Genomic DNA, 11,531 nt, shown 5'->3' with positions numbered 1-11,531 from the left:
ACCTTTGCAACGCCAGCAAATGAGAACTGGGTCCGCCCTCTGCCCTGACCCTTCAATAAACTGATTTCTTTTGGTGGTGGTTGTGTTTGATAGGTTAAGGCTTTTCCTGTTCAACTCACTCACTCCCAAAGCTTTCCACTTTCGACGCTGTGTCACAAACCCTTTGTGGTCACCACAGTAAGGAGTGTCCGAAGAGCTGGTTTCCATGTTTCAGCATCGCCCTTGCAGTCACTCCTGGTATTTGAAGGGAAAGCTAAATTGTGACATGTCCATCCAGTGCCCACACGGGCGCCCCAGGGGCTCCAGCCACTGCAAATGGACTTCAGTTGCATGAACACACTTTATGCCACTGGCTTTACGTGGGGACTGAGGACTCGTACTCCAGTGGTTACGCTCTGCAGGCAGAGGCCTTAACAGTTGAGCTCTCTCTCCAGTCCCATGGATTAATCTAGATATCTCATGCAGCTTCCCCTCTCCCCAATACCGGTCCTGAACCCCAAGCTTTATGAACATGTCAGCACCGCCCAGGTTCATCCTCAACCATCGAACTGCTCTTCCCTCCATCTGGGTAGCTGCCAAAAGTTACGAACCTGGGCCCGGCATGCTGGCAACACGCCTTTAATCCCAGCACTTGGGAGGCAGAGGTAGGAGGATCATGATGAGTTCGAGGCCACCCTGAGACTACGTAGTGAATTCCAGGTCACCCTGAGCTAGAGTGAGACCCTACCTCGAAAAACCAAAACCAACCAAAAAAAAAAAAAAAAAGTTACGACAGGGGAAGACTAGATTGACACTGAAAACTCAAGCTGGAAATGAGCTGGGTGCCTGCTCCCTGTTGACTAAGCTGACAGAAAGCTAGGACTATGTTCAATGCAGCCTTTTGGGAGAGAGAAGTCATCAGATGTATCCACTTGTGGCGTGTCTGTTATGGGGGAAACAAACTGCTCTTTAATTGGACTGGAGTCCCACTCCACATTAAGGAATACATTCAAAACACCTATGATGGGGAGGTCATGAGCCCTAAGGGTGTAACACCTGCTGGGGTTCTGGCTAAATGCATATATCATGTTCACCATGCCGGAAAGCACTTCTCTTAGCGTTTATACCCATATATTAATGCTACTCTCACTAGTGGCTAGAGAAGCTTCTCTTTTCAGATGGCAGTGACCTTGGGATGATTCAGAAGGTACCATGGTGCTAAGAAGTGAAACAGCTCTATCACATGTTCCGAGGCTCAGAGTCCACCGTGGAGGAGGTGGCAGAAAGAATGTAAGAGCCAAAGGAAGGACTGCTTACAATGCACTCTTCCAGACACAAAATGGCCTGGATATCCATGACCTCGCAGTGCCTGACACTACCTACACAAGTCCCTCATAATAGGAGGAAAAGATGATGACATCAAAATAAAAGAGAGACTAGAGCTGGAAAAGCCAAAGGACCTAGGTTTGGTTCCCCAGGACCCATGTAAGCCAGGTATACAAGATGGTGCTTGCTTATGGAATTCATTTGCAGTGGCTGGAGGCCCTGGCACGCCCATTCTCTCTCCTTCTCCGCCTTTGTCTCTCTCAAATAAATAAATAAAAATATACTTAGAAAAACATAAAAGAGAGACTGATTGAGGCGGGAGGGGATATGATGGAGAGTGGATTTGTGAAAGGGAAAGTGGGGGGAGTTATCAAGGCCTATTGTCTATAATTATGGAAGTTGTCAATAACAAAAATAAAATATTTTAAGCCACGGGGGGGGGGGGAATTACACTCTTAAACCGAGTGTGGTGTCGTTCATGTTTAATCACAACACTCTCAGGGGGATGAGATAGGCAGCAGCTAGCCTAGCTAGAGTGGAACCTTGCCTTGGAAAAAAAGATAAAAAGATTTACAGCCTAATGAATGGTACACCAGTCATCTCAGCTGGTGAGAAGTGGAGGCAGGAAGATCAGTAGTTCAAGGTCATGCTCAATAGTGATTTTGAGGATAAGTATGCAAGGGCCCTTATCTCAAGACAATAAAAGTCTTTTTTTTTTTTTTTTTTTTTTTGAGACAGAGAGAGAATGGGCATGCCAGGGCCTCTAGGCCCTGCAAACAAATTCCACACACATGTGCATCTGGCTTACATGGGATGTGCAGAATTGAACCTGGATTCTTAAGCTTTGCCAGAAAGCACCTTAACAGCTAAGCCATCTCTCTCTTTAAGTCTTAAATAAACAAACAAACAAACCGTGTGTGGTGGTGCACACCTTTAATCCCAGCACTTGGGAGGCAGAGGTAGGAGGATCGCTGTGAATTCGAGGCCACCCTGAGACTACATAGTGAATTCCAGGTCAGCCTGAGCTATAGAGTGTGACTCTGCCTCAAAAAAACCAAAAAATAAAAATAAATAAATAAAAAATGATAACCTGATGAAGAGATGGCTCAGCAGTGCAGACACTTACCTGTAAAGTCTAACGACCTGGGTTCAATTCCCCAGTACCCATGTAGAGCCAGATGCACAAAGTGGTGCATGCATGTGTTCATTTGCAGTGGTTGAAGGCTGTGGCACACCCATTCTGTCTCCTTTTCTCTCTCTCTCTCACTCTCTCTGCTTGCAAATAAATAAATTAAATATTAAAAAATAATCCTAGCTGAGTGTGATGGTGCACAACTTTTAATCCCAGCACTTGGGAGGCCAATGTAGGAGAAACAGCTGTGAGTTTGAGGCCAGCCAGAGACTACATAGTGAGTTCCAGGTCAGCGTGGGCTAGAAAGAGACCTTACCTCCAAAAACCAAAAAGAAAAACAGCAACAACAAAAAATTCCTGAACTTCTAGGTCCCTCCTGTGGTTAAGTCCCCCACACCTTGGCCTTGCTGGGAAGGGAACCCCTACTTTCACAGGGGTGCTCTACTCCCCTCCTGCCTTCCACATGGCAGCAGTTCTCTGTACGTTTTTTCCTCTTTTCTTTTCTCTTTTTTTCGAGGTAGGGTCTCACTCTAGCCCAGGCTGACCTGGAATTCACTGTGTAGTCTCAGGGTGGCCTCGAACCCACAGCGGCGCTCCTACCTCTGTCTTCCGAGCTCTGGGATTAAAGACCCCCAGCCCTTTTTTCACTTGGGTTTTGAAGTCGCGGGTCTGTAGCCCCTTCCCTCAGCCTCCACCCGGAGCTGGAGCTACGGACCCGACGGCACCGGCCAGGCGTCCTCCATCATGCCGCCCTGCAGGCTCGCCGGGCTCCGGGCGGGCGCAGGGTGACCGTGGGGTGGCCGCTGCCCCGCCGCTCGCCCGGGACCTGGGCGCCGGCAGCTCCCAGCGGAACCAGAGGACCGTGGGCTTCGGCGTCCTCTGCTTCCGCTTCCGGCTCTCCGGGGATTGGGCGGAACACCAGGAAGGTGACACCGCCACACCACCCATCAGCAAAGCGTTCTGCTCCGCCATGGTCCTCGTGTCTCTGTGGCGCAATCGGTTAGCGCGTTCGGCTGTTAACCGAAAGGTTGGTGGTTCGAGCCCACCCAGGGACGTAGCGTTTTGTTGACCCGAGCTCCTGTGACATCCTAAAGGCCCTTTTTGGGTTGTCACTGAACTTTAATTAATCTTCATAGTGGGCATCTGTCAGTCATCTGTAAATGTTTCGAAATTGGCAGAGTAAACACTCAAGTTTCTTTTTTTTTTTTTTTAAAAAGGATTTATTTTAATCATTTATTAGAGATGGGGAGGGGGAGGAGAATGGACGCACCAGCGCCTCTAGCCACTGCAAACAAACTTCAGACGCAGGTGCCACCATGTGCATCTGGCTTACATGGGACATGGAGAATCGAACCTGGGTCCTTAAGCTCTGCAGGCAAGCATCTTAACCACCAAGACATCTCTCCAGCCCTCAAGTTTCTTAAAAGTGTCCAAACGGAGGAATATTTCGGCAGAAGTAGTTGTTCAGTAGTACCTGTATGAGGCTATAGGATTTGCCCTCACTTCCTGCAGCTCTGTTTTAACAACTATAAAAAATAAAAATAAAAAAAAATCCCAGCTAGGTGTGGTGTCCTACGACTTTAAGGCCACCCTGAGACCACATAGTGAATTCCAGGTCAGCCTGAGCCAGAGCTAGACCCTATCTTGACAATCAGACAAAAAAGAATCCCAGGTAGAGGTAGGAGGATCGCTGTGAGTTCGAGGCCAGCCTGAGACTACATAGTGAATTCCAGGTCAGCCTGGGCTGGAGCGAGACCCTTACCTCAAAAAACAAAACAACAACAACAAAACCACAAACCAAGAACTATACACCCCAATTTTCATTGTGGTAACTCAAATTCTGGGTTGGAATTTGGGTTCTGTCCTGTGTGACTGTAAAGGAATGGCTCAACTTCTCTGCCTATAAAAGAATACAGATAAGACACCTCACTGACAAGGCCACTTTTTTGTTTGTTTTTACTTGCCAGGCGCAGGCCTTTAATCCCAGCACTCGGGGAGGCAGAGGCAGGAGGATCGCCTTGAGTTTGAGGCCACCCTGAGACTACATAGTGAATTCTAGGTCAGCCTGGGCTACAGAGAGACCCTACCTTGAAAACAAAACAATTTATTTTACTTTAATCCCAGCACTGAGGAGGCCGAGGTAGGAGGATCATCATGAGCTCGAGGCTGACCTGTAAGTACAGAATGAATTCCAGGTCAGCCTGGGTTAGTGTGAGACCCTGCCTTGGAAATAACTAAAAACAAAACAAAATAAAATTACTTTAAATTTTTAAGAAACTTTTCATTGACAGCTTCCATAATTAGTCAATAAGCCATAATAATTCCCTCCACTGCCCCACCTTCGCTCTCACAAATCCATCCTCCATCATCCCCTCCCCATCTCAATTAGTCTTTTATTTTGATGTCGTCATCTTTTCCTCCTATCGTGAGGGTCTCGTGTAGGTTCACTTAACATTTATTATTATTTTATTTACCTATTTTATTACCAAAAAGAAGTGAGGCACAGTGGCGCACACCTTTAATCCCATCACTTGGGAGGCCGCAGTAGGAGGCACACTGTGACATTGAAGCCAATTTGGGACTATAGAGTTCCAGGTCAGTCTGGGTTACAGTGAGACTCTGTCTTAGAAAACAAAACAAGAGAAACAAGAGAGACTGTCACCAAAAGTGCAACACTGTCCAGACCATAAATATGAGCAAACAGCCCCTCCTTTTTGCCGATTTCTACTTGTACTGACTTACCTCATTATCAGTTATGTTTTTAGCCTTGCTCCATTATGTTTACTAAGTAGTTTAAAAACTACTGATATTCCCAGCTGGGGCGGCTGACGCAGGAGGATCACAAGTTCAAGGACAGATTGGTCTCCAACATGAATTCAAGGCCAGCATGGGCAAATTATTGAGACCTTGCTTCAAAATAAAGGTAAAGCAAGGGCTTGTAGCGCTGGGGATTTTGCTTACAGGTAGAGCAAGCTAAAGGCCCATCCTTACCACTGGGGCGAGAAAAAGGAATGTAGCCAGGCCTGGTAGCCCACACCTTTAATCCCAGTGCTTGGGAGGCAGAGGTGGGAAGATCGTTGTGAGTTTGAGGCCACCTGGAGACTACATAGTGAATTCCAGGTCAGCCAAAGCGACAGCAAGACCCTATCTCAAAAAAACAAAAACAAAAACAAAAACAAAAAAACAAGAAAGGGGAGAACAAGAGGAGTATCGATGGATGAATATGACAATCTGACATTTTGTATAGTTATTCTAGCCCAGGCTTACCTGGAGTTCATTTGGTGGGCCCAGGCTGGTTTTGAACTCACAGAGATCTTCCTACCTTAAAGATGTGCACCACCCACATGCACCCCAGACTACTTAGTCTGGAATCTTCATTTAATTAGGTGTGTTAATGAATGATCTGTCAATGAGAACAGACTGAGTGTGTCCATCTGAGCCACGTTCTGGGCCGGATGGAGGGAAGGGAAGCCTGGTTCCCTGAGGGGGGTTCCTTGATGCAGAGCCCTTTTCCTCTTGCACATGATCAGAGCCAGTGGTGAAGCAGGACCCCAAGTCTCTGACCACCCTACAATCTGAGCCCAGATAATTCTCTATTAATGAATTTGGGTGGAGGGGAAGTTCTGGAATAGATTACCAAAAACAGTCATAATGGTTATTATTATTATTATAAATCTTATTTATTCATTTGCAAGGACAGAGAAGGTAAACGAGTGCACTAGGGCACCCAGTGGCTGCACTTTGTGCATCTGGATTTCTGTGGGTACTGGGGAATCGAACCCAGGTCGTCAGACTTTGCAGGTAAGCGCCTAAACCTCTGAGCCATCTCTCCAGCCCATTTATTACTATCATCACCATTGTTGATTTTATTAGTTCTTTTGAAGACAGGGTTTCATGTAATCCAGACTGGCCTCAGTTCGAACCCTTAAAACCGAAGCTGACCTTGAATTATTATTTTTTAATCCTCCTGCTTCCGCCTCCCAAATGCTATTTACCGAAGATTAAAGTGACAGTGGCCAAAATGGAGATGTAGAAAGTTCATAGTTCTGTTCCTAGTTGACAGGAATGCTCAGAATTAAATCACAACCAGGAGAAGAAAAAACAACTTGCGCCCAACGTGGGGCTCGAACCCACGACCCTGAGATTAAGAGTCTCATGCTCTACCGACTGAGCTAGCCGGGCGCTCGAGATGGGATCCTTCCTATTTCTCCATCACTTTGTCTATGGGTGAGTTGGTTTGGAAGTCGCGAAGTCTTAGGATCTGCTGCGGTCAAAAGTCTTTCTTACTGAGGAGCTGCAGCTCGGAGGGACGGGAGGGGACCGTGCCGGGCTGGAGGCCGGGGCCGGGGCTCGAGCTCGGGGACCTCGGGGCTGCCGCCCCCGGCTCTTCCCCCTCCGAGCCTCCTTCCCGCGGGCAGACGGGGTGCGGAGCGCAGGCACCGAGTCCCGAGGCTCAGGTCCACCGGCCAGGACCCACGGACGCCGGCTAGGGTGGGATGCGGAGGCTGGGGGACCGCGGTGTCCCGCGGGCAGCAGCCTCGCTCCGTCCCCGAGCGGCTCCGGAGCCCCCGGGATGCTGCCTGGGTGCAGCTGACCCACCTCCCCCCGCAAGAACAAAATGATACTTGTGCCTTTATTTATTTTTATTTTTACCGTACACATATAATATGATATATAATAATATAACATTTTGCTTTTCTAGGTAGGGTCTTGCTCTAGCTCAGGCTGACCTATGCAGTCTCGGGGTGGCCTCGAACTCACAGCGATCCTTCTGCCTCTGCCTCCCGAGTGCTGGCATTAAAGGCGTGCGCCACCACGCCCGATTTCTACCGTTTTGGACAAAACGAGAAAATCAGGAGCTACCCGGAGCAAGGGACCGCAACTGCCGTGACTCGGATTCGAACCGAGGTTGCTGCGGCCACAACGCAGAGTACTAACCACTATACGATCACGGCGAGCCACGCGGAGAACGGCAGAGTTAGCTCTTCCCTATATTCCCTTTGAAATAAAAGCAGCCACCTCCCGGGTTTGCGGGGTCCCCTTCGGCTCTGTAGCCCCGAGGCTCCGCGCGGCGGGACCAGCCCCCCCCTGCAGGCACGCCTGTCCCCCGCTGCAAAGAGCCGCGCCCCAGGATGGGGGTTCTTGCAGAACGGGGGAGCCCGCCAGCTCGGAGGAGGTCCCCCTAGCCTTCCCCAGTTTGGGGGTCCCCTCCATTCCAAAGGGCACCCTGAGGCCGGGCCACAGGCCTTGATTGACAACCTGGCAGGCCTGCCTCTAGGGAAGAGGAAAGCGAGCCTGACTTTATTTCATCTAGATCTTTCTCTCCCTACCTTCCTTCGCCTCCCTCCCTTCCTTCCTTTCTCTCTCTTCCTTCCTGCCTCCCTCCCTCCCTTCCTTCCTTTCTCTCTCTCCTTCCTGCCTCCCTCCCTCCCTCCCTTCCTTCCTTTCCTCTCTCTCTGAGTTTTCATTTTCTTTCTTTCTTCCTTTCTTTCTCTTTCTTTCCTTCCTTTCTTTTCATTATTTTTTTTCTGTCTTTCCTTCCTTTCTTTTCGTTCTTTTTTTCTGTCTTTCCTTCCTTTTATTTTCTCTTTCTTTTCTTTCTTTCCCCTCTTTTCTCCCTTCCTTTCTTTCCTTTTTCAAGGTAGGGTCTCGCTCCAGCCCAGGCTGACCTGGAATTTTTCCTAGAGACGCCACAAATGACTTAGGCTGCCAAAAGCATCGAAAGTGTCTTACACTGCTTAGTACGGACAGATGGGCAGAGCCAAGCCCCAAGGGTTGCTCTCTGGAAAGACTTTAAAGGACACAATCTCGGGATAAAGTGCATTTAACCTGTGTTTTAGAAAAATTAAATAAAGGAAACTCTGAAGGGAAAAAAAAAGTACTGGCTGCGTTGGCCGGGAATCGAACCCGGGTCAACTGCTTGGAAGGCAGCTATGCTCACCACTATACCACCAACGCTCCTTAAAGGATGCTCGGATTGGCTTTCCTATGAGGGCTGTAATATCAAGTTTTAGGCACGAAGTTTTTTTGTGTATGTATTTTTATATCCATACTGAAAGAAACTTAAGCCAAACAGTGCAAAGAGAAAAACCCTAGGGTGTTTTTTTTTTTCCTACTAAAAAAGTCTATGTAGTTCTTGTCCTGTAACACCTTTAAATAAAAATTGTTTTATCATTTGAATGGATAACTTCTGAAATTCAGTAAAGGACCTGTGGGTTTGTGGAAATGTTTCTTTTAGGCAAATACAAACACAACAAAGTTGTTTCCCTGAGAAGACATGCACACTTGAACTTTCGAAACATGTTGTCCACTTGCGAACTATTCAATGAGTATTGAATTTTGATTGGTGGGTGTTCTTATTCCCCTCCTTTCAGAAGTAAGTGCAGGATGCAACGCCAGAGTTTCACTTTAATTTGTTTTTGTGTTTTTGAAATCTCTGCTGAGTTTTATTTTTCATATGCTCAGCAATTGTCTTCATTAGTCATTTGTGTTTGCTACGTGTGATAGAACAATTTCCCCGGATTGAGACATTTCATTCTGGACCCAGGCTCCAGAACTTGGCAAGACTGGGGAAATCTGCAAGCTCTGGAGTAAACTCCGCACAGGTCAGGAAATTCCAGAAAGGGTCCAGGTTGGCAGGCCCCTCCCTAGTCAGAAATGAGGGCTGGAGAGAAGGTTTTCCCACCTGCAGGCTGTCTGCCGGGCCCACAGTGAGCTCCAGACATGCAGCTCCCTCGGAGCAGCCCTGTGCTGGGCCGGCTTTTCCGAGTGGCAGCTGTCATGGAATGGCCCATGCTCCTGGACATAACCCCAGAAACCAAACTGGTTCCTGAAGATAGACTTTGTAACCGTTGCTTCATTCAGTTATCCGTGCCCAGAATATGGGTGAACAGACGTTGCGGGCTCACGTGTTCCCAAGAAGAGATTGATACAATACCAAGTCACTATTTTGCTTGTTTCTCTATGGGACATTTATGTTTTCCCTACTCATTTAGACCAGTTAATCATGTCTTTATTTATGGGAATTTTTTTTTTTTATAAAGTCCATCTAAGCCATCAGTTTGGGCCTCTATGGCCATGGTTTTCCTTTTTTCCTTGAAAAAGTAAAAAGTCCTCTCAAGTGAACACTAAAGAAAATTATCCATATCTCTGTGTGTGTGTGTGTGTGTGTGTGTGTGTGTGTGTGTGTGTGTTTAGGATGACCTGGAATTCACTATGTAGTCTCAGGGTGGCCTCGAACTCACAGTGATCCTCCTGCCTCTGCCGCCCGGGTGCTGGGATTAAGAAAGGGTATGTGCGTCACCACGCCCGGCTCATATGTGTTCTTGTAGCTCTTTAAGGTTTCAATTGTTGCCCTTACTGGCATGCAGTAATGGTTCCACTTCTAGAAATTTATATAAATAATTTAAATAATTAAATTAAATTTAAATAAATATGCAGGGGATCACAGGGCATGGTGGGGAGGCAGAGGTAGGAGGATTGCCTTGAGTTCAAGGCCACCCTGAGACTACATAGTGAATTCCTGGTGGTCAGCCTGAGCTAGAGCGAACCCCTACCTCAAAAAACCACCCAAAAATAAAAATAAAAACAAGAAATTCAACACTGAGCATCTTAGTAGAGAGAAATAGCTGATAGTGTCAAAGTCACGTTTCTCAGTTATGCCTCTTCTGCAAATTTGAATCCTAAACCATATGAACGTTTTTCCAAAATCAAATATTGGAAAGTGTTGGATAACACATTAACTTCAAAATGGCAGGTGATAACAGTGTACACAGCATGGCCTCATATTTCATTTCATAAATTTGACATTAACAGTTGCCTTTGGATTAAACAATTATGTTGGTATGTGTAGTGGTTTTCTTTATTTCAGCATTTGAACCGCAGCGGATGAGACCTTTCATCAGTTTAAAATTAAAGCAGAGAGATAAAAAGAGCTGTTCCCTGACCGGGAATCGAACCCGGGCCGCGGCGGTGAGAGCGCCGAATCCTAACCACTAGACCACCAGGGACATGATGGCAAGTGTGCTGTTAAGTCTACATGTCTCTAATTCAGTGTGCTTTTCTAATGCACCTGTAGGGTTTGCTGTCTTATCTATGTACTGAGATTAACTGTAGAATCTTCGACTTCTGCGGTGACATTGCATCTGCAGCACTTTTCCTGGGTAGACAACAAAGAATTCTCAGTCTACAGCATGCTGCTTCTCTGAGTTTAACTCCCTGGTGGTCCCCAGGTTCTAGATCTTAGAGAGGGAGAGAAGAGAAGGAAAGCGATGTGCAAGCCAGACTGGGGGAGGTGGAAGAGTCCCCCACCACCGGCCATTTATTGCAATTTAACGTGAGTGCGAGAGAAAAGAAAGCAAATATGACAAAAGATCAGCGACCAATCGCCTGGTTGTTATGTCACACTTTCATCTTCTCTGTGGGTTTGAAAAATTTAAAATCATAAACAAGCAACAGACTCCCTATCGTTATTTCATTCTGATTAACTGCATGAGCTCAAATTGAAATTTCTAAAGGCTCCTTTCCACATTCCTACTTAAGTCAGAAATGCTTTTTTTTTTTTTTTTTTTCAAGGTAGGATTTCACTGTAACTCAAGCTAACTTGGAATTCACTATGTAGTTTCAGGGTGGGTGGCCTCGAACTCATGGTGATCCACCTACCTCTGCCTTCCAAGTCCTGGAAGAAATTGCTTTGATAATAGATTGAGGTAGGGTCTCACTCTAGCCCAGGCTGACCTGGAATTCACTATGTAGCTTCAGGGTGGCCTCGAACTCACAGTGATCCTCCTACCTCTGCCTCCCGAGGGCTGGGATTGAAGGAATGTGCCACCACGGCTTCCTTCCTTCCTTCCCTCCTTCTTTCTTTCTTCCTTCCTTCCTTCCTTCCTTCCTTCCTTCCTTCCTTCCTTCCTTCCTTCCTTCCTTCTTTCTTTCTTTCTTTCTTTCTTTCTTTCTTTCTTTGTGTGTGTTGTTGATTTGCTTTTTGTTTGCTTGCTTGCTTTTTGAGGTAGGGTCTCACTCTCTAGCTCAGGCTGACTTAGATTTCACTATGTAGTCTCAGGGTGGCTTCAAACTCATGGTGACCCTCCTACCT

At 46.9% G+C, this 11,531-nt stretch overlaps 5 non-coding genes across 5 annotated transcripts; 1 reads left to right on the top strand and 4 right to left on the bottom strand.

The window, feature by feature from the left end:
- The first annotated feature begins 3,418 nt into the window (after nt 1–3,418).
- Trnan-guu lies at nt 3,419–3,492 on the top strand. The gene has a single exon. It is a non-coding gene; the product is annotated as a tRNA-Asn (tRNA).
- Nucleotides 3,493–6,546: 3,054 nt separating this feature from the next.
- Trnak-cuu lies at nt 6,547–6,619 on the bottom strand. The gene has a single exon. It is a non-coding gene; the product is annotated as a tRNA-Lys (tRNA).
- Nucleotides 6,620–7,320: 701 nt separating this feature from the next.
- Trnah-gug lies at nt 7,321–7,392 on the bottom strand. Its single transcript has one exon. It is a non-coding gene; the product is annotated as a tRNA-His (tRNA).
- A 931-nt stretch (nt 7,393–8,323) lies between these two features.
- Nucleotides 8,324–8,395, bottom strand: Trnag-ucc. Its single transcript has one exon. It is a non-coding gene; the product is annotated as a tRNA-Gly (tRNA).
- A 1,979-nt stretch (nt 8,396–10,374) lies between these two features.
- Nucleotides 10,375–10,446, bottom strand: Trnae-cuc. The gene has a single exon. It is a non-coding gene; the product is annotated as a tRNA-Glu (tRNA).
- Nucleotides 10,447–11,531: the final 1,085 nt, after the last annotated feature.

The sequence above is a fragment of the Jaculus jaculus genome, chromosome 19 (genome assembly GCF_020740685.1).
Source record: "Jaculus jaculus isolate mJacJac1 chromosome 19, mJacJac1.mat.Y.cur, whole genome shotgun sequence".
Taxonomy (NCBI): Eukaryota; Metazoa; Chordata; class Mammalia; order Rodentia; family Dipodidae; genus Jaculus; species Jaculus jaculus.
This window is presented reverse-complemented; position numbering and strand designations above follow the sequence as displayed.